Below are 15306 nucleotides of genomic sequence, written 5' to 3'. Positions count from 1 at the left end.
AGCAAAACCAAAACAAAACAAAACTCTGTATGTTGCAAGCAAATTGAAAATGTCAGAGAATATTTATGATCCAAGGTTACTTGTTCTAATGTTTGATTCTTTATCTTCCAGGTTCTAATCTCTCTGTTTAGTTAGTTTTTTTTTGTTTTTTTTTTTTTAAGTATTGCTAAGGAATTGAAATTATCATGTGTCTGACCACAATGATCAGGTGGTTGATATTATTAAGTGTCTCAATTTATATTTTCATGTGTTCTTTTATGACATGATTCTCATTATCTAAAGCAAAATTCTGACATGTGATTGCCATCTAAATCACTGGGTATACCACACTTGGGCAAATTCTATGCTCAACTATAATATTTACAAAGAGGTAGTGGCTCAATCTGTAATACTGGTTAAGTCATTTCCCACCCCTGTAGGAGATGGGGTGACTGCAATGGAAGCAGACTTCTGTTTTTCCATGTGAAAAGTGGAGAGGAAACAATATCTGTAGTTTTCATATCCCAACTGAATGTTGTAAGGATTTGATGAGCTATGTATGCAATCTTAAAATCAGGGAGTTCTCTCAGGATTGGTTATCTCTTTTGGGAACAGGCTACTGGCAAGAACACTCTCAGGTGATTCCAAAAGTCTGAATAGTAAGATTGTTCTTGTAGCACAATCACTATACAGTGATAGCAGTCAGTGAGACCCATGTTTTAAGTTATTTCGCCCAGGAGTTCAGATGCATTGCTATCAAGCCCTATGCTCTCTCTTGGCCCCACTCCATTTAAACCTAAGTTAGAATCCTTGACTATGAAATAGAGTTTTTCTCTATTCTGAGACATTTATTCATTGAACAAATATTTATTGAGCAAGTACTATGTGCAAAGTATTATACCAGGCCATCTGATTTATATGAGAACTGAATCTATAATGTTAACCCTATGAAACATATGTTCTAACCGAGTAAGCCAGCCAAACAAGACTCACAAAATCAGAACTTTAGATTTGAAAGGAGTTCCTCACTTTCAGGTGAAGGCATTTTAGGCCTAGACAGTGTAGTGATTTTGCACCACTCAACACATCAAGTTTGTATTGAGCTAGAACCACAGTTCAAAACTGCTGGTCATCACTCGAAGATGTCTTCCATCCCTATATGCCCCTTCATCAAGTTTTTCTTTGAATCTAGACAGTCATTTCTGACATTTTTCTCTTATTCTCTTTCTTCTTTGGCACTGATAGTTCCTTTAGTTCAGTTAAACAATGACACAGATTTGCCAGGTTCAGCAGTGCCACATCCCAATGCCTTGTTTGCAGTGAGATTGTCACATTGGTGTTGAGGGAACGTAAGGAAATTCTGCTTAGAGGATTATTTTGACCTTGTCCTAATGATATCAAACCACATTGATTTTTCATTAGCCAGTGAGAGTCACTATTTGGTCACTATTTGGGTGGTCCCTAGCCAAGTCCCTTTTGCAACATTTGCAAAAGCTATGAGTTGCCAGTATTACAGAAACCCATTACATCTGTGGCTAAAATCCTGGGCGGGGGCAGGGGGATGGGTGGCAGAGAAAGGGGAGCAAAAATATACAAAACGAAAGGGAAGAGAACCCCAGAGAAAGGACTATACATGACTTTACTTTTACCTCGACTTTTATAAAACTCATAAATGGCTTCCTATTCACATGTAACATATAATTAGATAATTTTATAATAAAATATATAGTATTTTATATACTATCATAGCATTTTGTATTTTATATATTTTTAATAATTAATTTTATATAATTTTATAATAAAATGTGTAGTATTTTATGTATTTGTTATTTCATATAAAAATAACTGTTCCCATTTTACAAGGACAGAAATTAAGATGCAGGTATTTTATATTATGTTTCAAGGCCACAAATAATTTTGAAAAGTTTGTTACTTTTGTTATGAGGGACACAGAGCTCCTAAGATATATTATCACAGGCTTTAGGCTAGCAACACTCTTGCATTACACAATCTCCTATTACTAAACTTAAATTTTCTTCAAAATGTGGAAAAACAAAGCTCCTTCAGATTAAATCAGAGTCTGGGAAAGTAAACTCTGGATTCTTCTCTAATGTTTCTTCTCATTGTGCTCTCTCCCAACCCAGCTATTTCTTGTGTTTCTCAACTTCCATTTTGATATCCCATTCAACATTAGAGTTACCAAAGCAAGGAAGTTGTTGGAATTCATCATATTCATTCACTTCTTAGATACTACTTCTATTATAGTACATGAGTTTAGATTAGGAAAACTAAGAATGAGTAGTTGGTAGAGAAGAGTTTCTGTTAATGTACATTATAGTCTGAGGTTCTCTATGATAATCCGTGGCAGCATATGTAAAAGCCATATGCCATTTACCTTCTCGTGATCTGTTTGCTTCTTTCGTTCCCTCTTAATGAGAGCTGGAGACATCTTTAATGTAAAGCCATAGATGTGCACATGATTTGATGACAAGCTACTGCACACATAGTTTAGATATCAAGGGAAATTAAGAGCAAGACTTCATATCGCTTTAACCGGTTAAATTAGTCATCTTAAGCTGTTAATACATCAGGCTACTGGGCAGAAAACAGCAGCAGTGTGGTAGCAGAGCTTTGGAAGCAGATAATCCTAAATTCAAATCCCAAATCCGCCATTTACCAGCTGTGTGACCTTTGTTAATTTACTTTTCGTCTCTGAACTTCTCTGATGCTTACTTCTCTCATCTGTAATATGGAGATGATAACAGTTGCTGTAGAGAAGGAGTGGCATAATGCAACTTAGGTAATGTGACATGTGTGACTGCAGGTTCAAGAATTAGTACACATTCTCGCCCCAGCAGGCTTAATATCAGCACTGTAGTTAGTCCCTACTTTCTTACAAGCATATGATTATAAGAAAAGCCCCTCTGGTTCAGGCCCATGGTCCTTTCAGCTCAGCATTCATTTTCTGATCACAGGGACAGGAAACTGTTATGTAAGACACAATTGTCCTTGTTGCTAACTTCAAGAATTAGAGTTATTTTCCTCCAGATAGCCTAGTTTCTCTGAATAACCCACTATGGACTTATTATCCATGAATTCAGCTAAACCTTTGTGATACTATTTATGTCATCGACCTTTAATGAATTTTATAAGTTGATTGCCTACTGTGTAAAGTAGTTCTTTAGTTTGTCATAAATTGTTTCTTTTGAAAAGTAGTAAGATGACTTCCAGTTCATATATACTAGAATTTGAAAAAGAAATCCATAGTCACTTTCCTAGGCCTTTTGTTTCTTTATAGACATTTACCATATCCTTGCCTGGATTTTATCATTATAAATAGAAATCTTAATCTTATATCATGATTATTTTAATTAATACTGAACTTTCTCCTTTTTATTTATTTTTTGAAGTACTTTAGAAAGTGTCCCACACGTGGGTTGCCGTTATCTTTTACTAGAACTCATCGTAATTTAACTCTCCCCTTCCTCTGTCAGAATTACACTCTGCTCTGGGCTCAAAACAGAATGATCTTAATGTGACTGCAATTGTATTTAAGCCAAAGTTCAGCTTAGAAACAGCTGGCAAGATGTTCAACAAACTGGACCAAAGAGGAAGAATCATAACAAAAAAGATGTGATTCCGTTTGTAGCAAAGTGAGAAACTTGTCTTAAGAAAAAACTAGAGACTGAAGTTCTTGCTCATTTTGGAGATCCTAAAGAAGAAGTAGAAGGCGATGTTTTCCGAGCCAATTTGTTCCACTAAAAGTGACCAGAACTAAGTCTAGGTTGGGCTGGCTGCCCTAGGTTGCAGTTAGAGGTTGGGGCTACCATTTTGACAATGGCAGCAGAAATCTGTGACCAAAAAAAGCCTAAAACTGCTTGCCTCTGTGTTAGCATTGCTAGCATGAAGTAAGATTTGAACTTTAAATGACTCATTATGAGTGGGTGACAACCTACTGTGGAGGCAGTCTATGAACCCAAGGTCAGCATCCCGGTGAGAAATCCCTTCAGGTATGAGTGAATGATATACCCAGTCACACTGAGCTGGGAGATCCTTGTCCTCTTCAGCTTTGTCAGAGCATTCCCTGCTTTGTTTCCAATCCTATTTCTGAGGATATTTGGCACACTGCTTGGCCCGCACGTGGCACCACTGTCTTCAGAAAATAAATGTCTTACATTTGTACAGTGCTTTATAGAACACTTTTGCATAGATTATCTCAATTGATCCTCACAACTCTATGGTAACTGTTCATGTTCCCATTTTATGGATGAGGAAAACTGATTGAATTACTTGTGCAAATGGTGTTAGTAAGTTGTAGAGCAGGGACTGGCCTTATGATGCTAAGTCTATGTGCTTTCCATGTCACCACCACAAAGATACACAGGCCATTTCTGGACATCTTCCTAAAAATATACCTTCTTTCATTTTTCCCTGAACGTATTGCATTATACTTGCTTGTACTGAAGTTGCTCTGACCTCTTGTGGATGACAGCAAGCCTCATGAGATCATCTGGCAGACTTCGCCTTTTAATACCCCAAATACTAATAACACAATGTTCTACAACTTCCATATCATGTGGAGAATGTTCCGTAAGCCTAGCACCAACCTTGTATCTGGACATTCAGTCTGAGAAGACGTCATTTATCCCCAACTTTTCTTCTTTTTATAAACTTTCTTTCCATATAAAAATCATCCTTCCACTCCTTAATTTAAATGTGCTTCAATATTATTTTAACAAACTCAGTAGCGTCTCTGTACCTTACATCTTTCTGTACCCTTCCCTCCCTCCTGAGGGAAGAATCCCTGAATGATCCTAGTAAGTTCTGAAAAGCCTTAGCAGGGTAGATAATGGGTAAAGATCATTGTATTTCAGCTCCCTGATCCATTACACCCCTGCCTTTCACCAGCATGCAGAGCGTTGTGTTTTTTTCTAACAGAATAAATTAAATATGAAAGAGAAGGACTAATGTAATTCAAATAAACATGTTAATGACCCCATTTTTCCATTTGGTAACTAGACCGGATGTGGTGGAATGCCAGTTTTTTACTGAGCCTGTAATTTAAAACTTTCAACAAGGACACTTTTTTTCTCTTTTATTTCCATCCTCCATTCCCACCCGCTTTTATTCTTACAGACACTCCTTACTGTCCAATTAGTTTTGGAACATGAAAACTGTCCTCACTGCTGCCTGGAGCTATGGGGGACCTGGGATGGTTTCTCTCTGTGGGATGGCTTGTGAGACTCCAGTTTTACTGGTGATGACCCTGCCAGAGCTCTGTGCCGTTGAAGGGTGTGGGGAAGGAAGTGACTGGTGCATCCTGCACCTCCTCTGCACCCCGACTTTGTGTATTTTTGGTGTTTTGCATGTACATGTTTGCTGTTCTAGGCAGCACTTCAGCATGCAGATTTGGGAATAGAAGAGCTCTTCGTTTGCTTTTTACCCTGTAAGTAGCCATCCATCCCAGCTACATTTTTTATGAGTCAAAGCCATGTTTTAAGAGCTTGTTATCATCCAAACTAAAACCCTCACTAACTCGATGTGGCCCCAGATGACCCCCTAGTTTATTTCTTCCCTTCCCTCCACTAAGTCAGTTGTCTCCCTATGCACCCCGGGAGTAGCCGTTTTCCACAGCAGCCCCCACCCCTCCTCCAGAAAATGGGCGGCCCCAAATGGAGCCCTTCCTCTCCTCCAGACCTCAAATCTGCCACCTGTCTGCTCCATTCATCATTAGTTAGCTATGGAGCCTGATTTTTCTCCAAACTGTATGTATTTAATCCCTGATTTCTTCCTCACCCCCACGATGTGACATCCTTTCAGCATTTTACCAGCTGGAACCAGCACTCTCTTGTATCTTTTACTGTGGTCACTTGCTAGAGTTTGACGGAAAACTTTTTGATGTGAACACATTTCAGTTTTTTTCCAATTTACACTGGAGAGAGGAATGAAGGGGAGAGGGGACTCTGGCCCTGTTACTTCCTGTTTGTTTTTGTTCTGGAGAATGCAGACCATCTGTGTCTCTCAGAAGCTATTCTTCCACAGCCACCGTGCTGAGGCTGATATTTAATTTCTTAGTTTTTCCCTCGTTTCTCTCTAATTTCCTTTTCCTCACCCAAAAACTCCTAAGCCCCTCATTAAATCTTTCTTCCTGAATTTTCTTATCTTAATAGTACCTCTGGATACGGTTCTGTCCCCATTAAAGCCAGAATTTCAAATTAAGTAAATGATAGTTGGAGAGAGAAAACAGGAGAGAATGGAACAAGGAATTAGTAAGCAAACGGAAAAAAAAAGTGGGTTGACTTTTTAAACATGGAGTTTGCTGATTCTCAGAGCCAGTTCCCATGTCCTGGCATCCATTGTTCAGCCGATGTCTCACCTGTTAGATGGACCTTGTCTTTTTCAGAAGAAACATCTGCCAGATGTTGGATCTCTCTCTGAGTTGCCTGAGAAAGTCCCTCCCTAATTTATTTTTCCTGCCACACAGACTTTGATAAAGGTTATACTTTCTCATAATAATCAAGATGGTTATTTTCCAGAACTAGTAGAGGTATTCTCCCTCTTCTGTGAGCTGCCCGATTAATCCCAACATATAGTCACCCTATATAAAAGTCCTATATTCTTTCTGTTTCTTTTACATGCAATTTCACTAAACAAAGTCTCTAAACAACTAGATCCTCTTTCAGGAGATAACTCTCTATAACTTATGAAATTTTAAGTTTTTCATAAGAAGCATCTTTCTGAGACGCATCTTCATTTCAGATGTCGTTGCAATTTAGGACAGAATATTTTCCTCATTTGTGTTTTTTGAAAAACATAGCTTTGATTTGTTTTAAAATTTATTCTTAAGGTCAGAATTAAAAAGCTAAATGAATTCCAGGCTTCACACTCCCAGAATTATATTTCAGCTGGTTCAAGCCTAAAATGTACTTTATCAACTGTTTACAGGGGAAGTGCCGAGTAGTTGTGGCCTTCGTGGAGTGCTTTTTGGGGCTCTTGCCTGTCCCCCACCCGCTTCCTTCAGCCGCTTCTGTTTGTTCCTGCTGTAGTGCCTTCAGCCATGAACATACCGTTTAATCAGTGGTGTATTAAAATGGACCTGGTGCAGTCAGCAATAGCTAGGCCAAAATCGATTGGCTATTTTTAAAAGGAAAAAAAGAAGATAGAAAATTGCTCTTTTAATCTAGGTAAATCAAATCGTGCCTGCTTGCTTTCCACCTGTAGCTAAGGGTAGGCAAGAGCATTCTGATTGATGACAGTGTTTCTTTGTGCTTCTTTATTCATGCTTATCCACTTGGGGTGAAAGCACCAGGGTATCTTCAGAACTGAGTTTTCACATTCACGTGAGAAAGCTTGTGCTCTTTTTCTCCCAGAAAAAAAAAAAAATCTTCCCTTTTGCCCCCTCTTAGAAGATTTGAATAAAAGCAGAATACGTTCAACCTTTTCTGCCTTTTTGGTTTTTTCCTGCCGTGAAATCATATCTGACTGTGACATCACAGTGTGTTGCTTTGGGCAGCTTTGTGATGTATGAAGGCGAGGACCTTAATTGGGTTAACAGAGCACACCAGGAGCGGCCGGCACACGAGCGCTGCTCTCCCACTAGGCAGTTCTCTGCTCCAGGCAGTGTGAAAGAATCAGAGACCAGCTAGAGAGGAGCTCCTTCTCCCAGGGATTTTTAACTCTGAGGCTTTGTCTTCTTCTAGTGTACTACTAACCAATGAAAGTAATTTTAAAAGAAAAGTATATAAATGTGCTTTGTTTTAAACTGCAAAACATTGGGGTGGGGTGGAATGTGCTGGCAGGTTTGTTGTATAGCATTGATTTGTGACCAACAAAGGAAATGTCTACTTGTGAGACACAAATCAATGCAACCAGACTGCGAAAGTACAAACAGAGATGTGAGAAAATTATTCAATCGTTAGTCTTCTATGGAATTTAAAAACATTGAATCTTTCGATTGTTCCAATACAAAAAAAAAAAGTGAATCACTAGAAGAAAGGAAGGGAGGGTATAAGGACTGGTTCTAATTTCGTCAAAGGTTTTCTCGTGATTGTGGAAAGGTCCGGCAAGGCTATAAGATTCCTAAAACGTTAGCAATGTTGTGAATGATTTTCAGAAGTCATTAACCATGTCCTCAGATGCTGCTGATAGCAAAGTTGTGGAAAACTGGTAGAAGACAAGTTTATACCCGAACTTCTGCTTTAGTCTGCAGCAACGTTGGCTGCTGTAAAGCTGAAGTTTTTTGCAAACTCTCTGTATCCAGAAATAATCCATAACAAGTAAACTCAGTACTTACATAGTATTTTTTTATCATATAAGCATACTACAGAAATTAACAAAAAATTACATGAGTAAAAATGTAACTCTAGAAAGCTAAAGGTGTTTATTTTGTAAAACTTCTTCAGTTCAAATAAACTGGGAGACAGACAACTAGAATGAGCTGAAAACGTGATCATGGAATATTTCCATGTAGTTTGAACTGAGATTTCTAAGTTTTAACAAGCAGAGTTTCATCAGCACTTACTTCAAAATAAATAAGAATTGTCAGTAACTTATCAGATGTGTGTATGTTAAAGTAGTTGAAGACGTTTTCCCCCCCTCATATGGGTTACATCTGGTTTCCCCCATCCTTCCTCCCAACAGTTTTAAGGTTATTAGTTTGCTTAGAAATCCTATTTTCAGAGCTAATAAAAAGGTAAATTTCAACACAATCCTTATCCTATCACAGATTGTGAATTATTCTGACTTCTTCTTTTGGAGAAAAGGAAAAAAGATGATCAGACATTACTTCTGTGAACACTGAAAATTAACGTAAATAGCTTCACAGTTGTTAATGTTTTCCCAGTGTCTAGTCAGGCCAGAGTTCCCATTAGCAGTCCAGGGACATTTTCTAACTTGACTGTATATTTTTGCCTCCATCACTATGATGAAGTCAGTTACCAAGACTCTCTCACCTTATCCTAAAACTCTGCTATTTCTTTACTTCCCAATTGTCATCATGTTAGTTACATTGCCAGAGGAAATCAAGGGAGTGAAATACAATGGATCAGAGACCTATCAAGTAAAGTAATCAAGAATGGATTTCTGGACAATCTCGTTTAAAATAAGAACCCTTGCAATAAAAGTGCATAAATGTCTCACTCTGTGTTACACAATAATACCTCAAAGTCCATTTCTGGTAGTTCAGATCTCTGAATTACAACTCTGAACAAAGAAGAAACTGAAGACCTTCAAGTGTCCAAATGAGTTTCCCCCAAGTCTCCTACCAAACCCTGCGTTCAAGCAGTACTGTCTCTATAGCTTTTAGTTATTTGATTTTCTAATCCAAAGCACATTAGAAAATACATTTAGCATAGAGGATTTAGAGGTTATGGGTCTGAAAAACTGGGACAGTGACGCCAGTCGGCTATGGCAGTGGATAGTAGGCTATAGCTCAGTCTGTGGCCGTTAGGCTGAGCCAAGGGACGAGGCTGGTTCTCACCACAAGTAGGAAAAGTGTATTACTGAAAAACAGGAACAATGAATATTCACAAGGATGACCCTGTATCATAGAAAAAAAATAAATTATATCAACTTACCGTGTTTAAGAAAACAAAGATATATAAAAGTTTTCTATGAAAAACATGTTTAGAATATATTTTATTGCTTAAAGAGGCAAGTTTATGTCATTAAAAAAAATTTTTAAATATATGGAACATTTTATTCCTCAGTATAGCTTGCTTTTTTTTAATCCTTTTTCAGTTTGAAAAAAATGTAGGGATTGTTTTGTAGTACTGACTCTGAAAACCTGTCTAGCCAAAACTACTCAGTACGAACACCTTAGAAGGAAGGATGTTTATTCTTGAATATTTTGAGTCCAGGTCTCTTAAAATAAAGATGTTCTTTTTCATTGATCTTAGTTATATAATGTATGTTGTCATCTGGAGTAAGGCGCAGTTGCTCATATTTAGCTGGTTTACTTTGTAATGCGTCATTATAAGTGACCAAAAACATGGTACAGGAAGTTGTTTGTGTGTTTTTTCATTACTTATGCAACTTCCAAGCAGAAAATGTTCTTGAGACCAGATGGTAAAGAACAGTCAATTGCAAGTTCTATTCTCCAGATGTATTGATGTTTCATGTCTTCCTGAAGCCAGTTCAAATACACTTCTAAATTCAAGTCTTAATTTCAGTAACTCTTTCACTTCTGCTAGATCCTACTTCAAATGATAAAGCAATAGGCTAGAATATTTAATAACAGGATCTCTGAAGCCTGCTGTACTATAGAGTGGCAGTGCCATGGTCATATAATTCAGTCAGATAAAAGTTCATTACATCTGCTTTTGGACATATTTGGTCACTGTGCTACAATGACAGCTAAGTGTTTACAGTACCAAACGTCTTTTCAACTTTATCCTTTCCAAGAGTGCACTTTGTTAAGACAATTTTAAAAAATAACATTTACCCAGTGTTTCTACTTGGCATGTAGGATTTTTTTTTTTTTTTTTTTTAATCTGCTCAGCAATTTGGAAGTTTGCTTGGAACACAGATGAGTTAAGATAAAAAGCTGTTTTTTTAAAAAAATGCCTCTAGTAAGTAAAAATGAAGATACTATATCTGAATGAATGTGAAAAGTTGTCCCTTTGTATATTTTTAAAGCTTCCTAAACTATCCCCAGTTCTCAGCCAAATGCAGCCTACCCAGATTGTCTTTAGGAAAGTAGCAATTCACAGAGATTTGCAGTTAGCCATGTATCAAACTGCACTCTCTTTAGTCCCTGCTTACAGCTCCACCATTTTAGAATATGGTGAGATATGCCAGAGCCCTACCATCTGTTTAATGGGCTAATTATGTTTACCACATGCCTACTTCACAGGAATACCATGANTTTTTTTTTTTTTTTTTTTAATCTGCTCAGCAATTTGGAAGTTTGCTTGGAACACAGATGAGTTAAGATAAAAGCTGTTTTTTTAAAAAAATGCCTCTAGTAAGTAAAATGAAGATACTATATCTGAATGAATGTGAAAAGTTGTCCCTTTGTATATTTTAAAGCTTCCTAAACTATCCCCAGTTCTCAGCCAAATGCAGCCTACCCAGATTGTCTTTAGGAAAGTAGCAATTCACAGAGATTTGCAGTTAGCCATGTATCAAACTGCACTCTCTTTAGTCCCTGCTTACAGCTCCACCATTTTAGAATATGGTGAGATATGCCAGAGCCCTACCATCTGTTTAATGGGCTAATTATGTTTACCACATGCCTACTTCACAGGAATACCATGAGCGAGGTTGCCAAACATCATACAAATATATATGTTTGTATATATTGATATATAAATATACACGTAAATAAAATTGTATACATATATAAAAGCATTCAGCATTTCTGAGTTTCACTCCATCTTTTACTCTCAAGAGACATCATGGCCCATCCCTTAAACCCAGCCAGGTGTTGTCAGAGTTTGTGAGGCTGTCGATGATAGAACCGTCAGACTGAGAGGGATGCTGTAACTGAGAGTTTTGGAGGAAGTGAAACTCAAATTGTATACACATTCCTATGTCTTTGCCTATTTATCTATGCCCCATGTTCTCTGTACTAAAATTTAGACATTTTAGCTTCATAATTAATGCAGTTAAACTTTATGATACTATATGTTGCTATATCCAGTGACTAAACTTCAAGAACAGGATCTCTTCTCCTTTATTGAAAAAAAAAAAAAAAAGAAGTCAGACTGTTTTAACCCAATTCCCACAATTCCTCCTGTACATGGCTACAACTTTTCTTTTCCATACCACAGCTTCTATATGGGGCTTGTTCTTAAAGCTAGGATTTTTTTTCCTCCTATGAGGACACTGCAACCCTTGACAGTCTTTTCTCTGGTATTCTCTGAGTGCTTCCTAGATACCTGATCTCAGTGACTCCAGTTACCACAAGGAACTAATTTTCACTTGCCATCCATGAAAATTATCGCTGGGTCAAACTAAGTTGAGTCAAACTAAGTTGCTTCTTGAAAATGGGGTTTATGCTACTTGTGAGTTGTGTCCAGAGGGAATTCTGAGCAGTAAAGGGAGGCAAACTGAGGGCATTCTAGGTGAAGGGAATTAAACCAGCAAAGAATCAGGGCACAGATGGAAAAGAGCGAGTCATGGGTAACCAGAGTGCCTAGTCAGGATATGATATAAGCTCTGGGTATTGGGTTTTCTGTGTAGCTCCTTTGTTTATGTAAAGCTAGCTCGGCAGGCTCCGGGCCTTCTTGGCTTTGAGGATGCACTGACCTGAGAGCTATGGGGAAAAGTAGCCATGTCTGTACACCAGACTATAAAGCCAATATGTAGCATTGTCTTTGAAAATGAAAAGCAATAACATGTGAAACTATCATTGATATAAGATTTTATTTAGTCTTTTCTAAGATACCAGGATATTTTTAAAACCTGTTTTCTTCCCCTCAGCATTAGGATGTTTTCTTATACTGCTTCAACTGAAGTAAATTATTCAAACAGAGCTGTTTTGTTTTATTTGTTTGTTTTGTTTTGCAGCTTTATGCTTACCAGGGACTTCATAAACAAGTTGGAAGAGAAAAAATAGCCAGGACATAAATATAGAAATAACCTAATCACATAAGCTTTCATGAGCATGGGTGAGGGCCTTGTGGGAAGGATGAAGAAAAATCTTTATTAGCACCAGAATGATCGTGATTACCTTAGGCATAAGTCTGATTTGAGAAGAGACATTGATATACAAAGAAAGGAAGGATTATTCCCCTATGATTTGTCCATGTGTACAAGGAAAAATAGCTTCAGTATTTACTATTTGACTTCTTGAGTCCAGAAACCTAATACTGCGAACTGCATCGGCACGGAGCAAGAGAAAGCAAGGATTTACCAAAACAAGAGGAAAGAGGAATTATTCTTTCATCTCCTCTTACTTTAGAATCATCAAATGTTATTACTTGAAAGAATCTTAAAAACCATCTAATCCAATACTCCCACATTATGTATAAGAAAAATGAGACTCGGGAGAAGTTTCACGGTTTGCCCAAGATCACACAACAGATTACAAACATGCCTGGGGACCCACGTATGACAGATACATGCCCTTCTTCAGTTTCACCATAATCATTTTAGAGACTTATTTGACTTATCCCACCAATGTTGCTTTGTATATCTTGATTATCAACTGGCTTCTCAATTTTTTTGAAGTGAACTTTACTTTTTAATAACTGCCAGATTCTATAGCTGATTCTAAAAATTAAAATGTGTTCTCAGATATATCCTGAGTGTTGTACAAATACGGAGAAGCTCACTAGATCAACATGTATGCCTCCTTATTTTATATGAATCCTTTAATACCTATAAACGTGGCCTGATCATATGAGACTCTTGAAGTTTCTAGAGTTCCAGATACTTGTTGGAGCATATAAATAGGTGAGAGCAGATTTACTCATTTACCCACTCTGAGTCCCTGAGACGTTCCTAAACTGCTGTGCCAGTTATTCCCACTGCCATCGATATCACCAGTTCCAACTATTACCAATATGGCCCATTTCTACAGACTGATTTCTTATTAGGTTCAAAACCAGCTGTACGTGGTGTTTCACTGATATTTTGTTCAGTGTTAGAGGAGAAAGAACATGGTGAGACTCTGGCATAGCCCAGCTCCCTTCTGTGAAGAAAGAGTCCCTCACTGACAATAGATAGTCAATAAGTGGTTGTCTAAAGGGGTCGAAAAAAGCATCCACCATTTCTCTATTTCAAAAAAAAAAAAATGAATCATTTGAAAATATTAACTACAAGCTTCTGATGCAATGTTGTGTGGTTCGTTGTGCCACATATGGTTATGATGATCTACATGTCAGCTACAATCCAGAAATACTCTCATTGTTACAATGCAAAATAATATAATCATCCGCTTTTACATTTTAAATGTGTCTGGCCCGCCAAGTCCTTGCTTAGGTGCCAAACACCACTGTGAAGGAACTGTCTGACATAGTACCCTGAAATTTCAGGTGAGTATAATCATCTCCCAGATGCATAGAAGAAGCCTGGTTTTTGAGGCAAAGAGAAGAGGCAAACCTCCTGCTCTTCCAGAAGTCAGAACCATTCAGCAATATATTCACAGTAGCTAGGGGGAAAAGCCTTTGTGAAGAAAACTGTTGTGTCTCATGGCTGTTTTTATTAAAACATTTAGTCCACCAGTTTTCTAAGAACAATTTAATTCACAAAGCACGTGAAATAAGCAGAAGAATCTAGTCCCAACAGCCATGTTCCACCTCTGTGATCCTTGTTGTGAGTTAGGGTAATTTAGTCATCAAGATCCCTGCTGTTCTGTGTTTGTATATTTGTGAGGAAAACCTAGAATTCATCCCCTTTAGAAGCTGTGTCCATATGGTATGCAGCAAAGACCATTAGAGACCAGTAGTAGGAGTTTTGTTATCAAATCCAGCCAGATTTGCAGATAGGAATAATGGGAAATTAGTATTTTTCCTTCCTCTTCCTCTTTCTTTTCCTTTTTAGTCTTTTTCTTTCTCCTGTTTGCTTCTTCAATTCAATTCTCCTTTGTTTATGGATTTGGAGAGTACACCAAAAGCAAATAGGCCAAGCAAATCCTGTTTGGAGGAAGCGCAGCCATTTTGACATGTAACCATCTCATCATTCCTTTTTATATGCTTAAACAATTGAAGAGCATGTAGAATAGCCAGGTGCTGGTCCTCAAAGCGGGTGTGCCCTAAGACATTCTTTGGTTTGAACTGGTCTAGTCCACTGTTTCATGTTACTGAACAATCAAAACAGAAAAGAAAGTTTTTCTTATCTGGTTCTAGACCAAATGACTGGCAGGATGTAATCGCCATCTGTAATTTTCTGTGAAGTCCTTCCCCAGTCCAATTTACATGACATGTACAGCTACTTCGCTCTGAGAATGCACACTCAAAACATACAGCCTTTAAGTGATTTTTCCTAGGATGGGCAAGGTGAAGCAGTAAGGAAATGGACGTATATATGTTATACATTTATATTATTTTTCCTCATAAACTTTTAAACTTACTATCCAGCATTTATATTTTTTCTCAAATTGGTAGTTTCTCAAATTTTTTCTCAAACTTTTCTCAAATTGGTAGTTTAAAGAAAAACCTACCTTTGTGATTTTTCAAAAGTCATTTTTCAGCCTCTCCTATTATATTTTTTTTCAGTAGTCACCTTAGTGGGTAGCTGAGTGGGGATCAGGTATAAAAAGACCTCATCATGTATTACAAGCCAGAGAGTGTACTCATGGGAAAAATGTAAGTCCTCAGATGGAAAGTCATCTCCATCAAAGAAAGTGGCTCGGGCAACAGTGCCTGACATTACATAGTCTGC

At 37.6% G+C, this 15306-nt stretch overlaps 1 protein-coding gene across 2 annotated transcripts in view; it reads left to right on the top strand.

Annotated features, from left to right (window-relative positions):
• Positions 1-15306, top strand: part of ZBTB20 (zinc finger and BTB domain containing 20) — an 804541-nt gene that overhangs the window by 721079 nt on the left and 68156 nt on the right. The gene's annotated exons all lie outside the window — the stretch shown is intronic.

The sequence above is a fragment of the Rhinopithecus bieti genome, unplaced genomic scaffold (assembly GCF_001698545.2).
Source record: "Rhinopithecus bieti isolate Rb0 unplaced genomic scaffold, ASM169854v2 scaffold_41114, whole genome shotgun sequence".
NCBI classification, from domain to species: Eukaryota; Metazoa; Chordata; class Mammalia; order Primates; family Cercopithecidae; genus Rhinopithecus; species Rhinopithecus bieti.
This window is presented reverse-complemented; position numbering and strand designations above follow the sequence as displayed.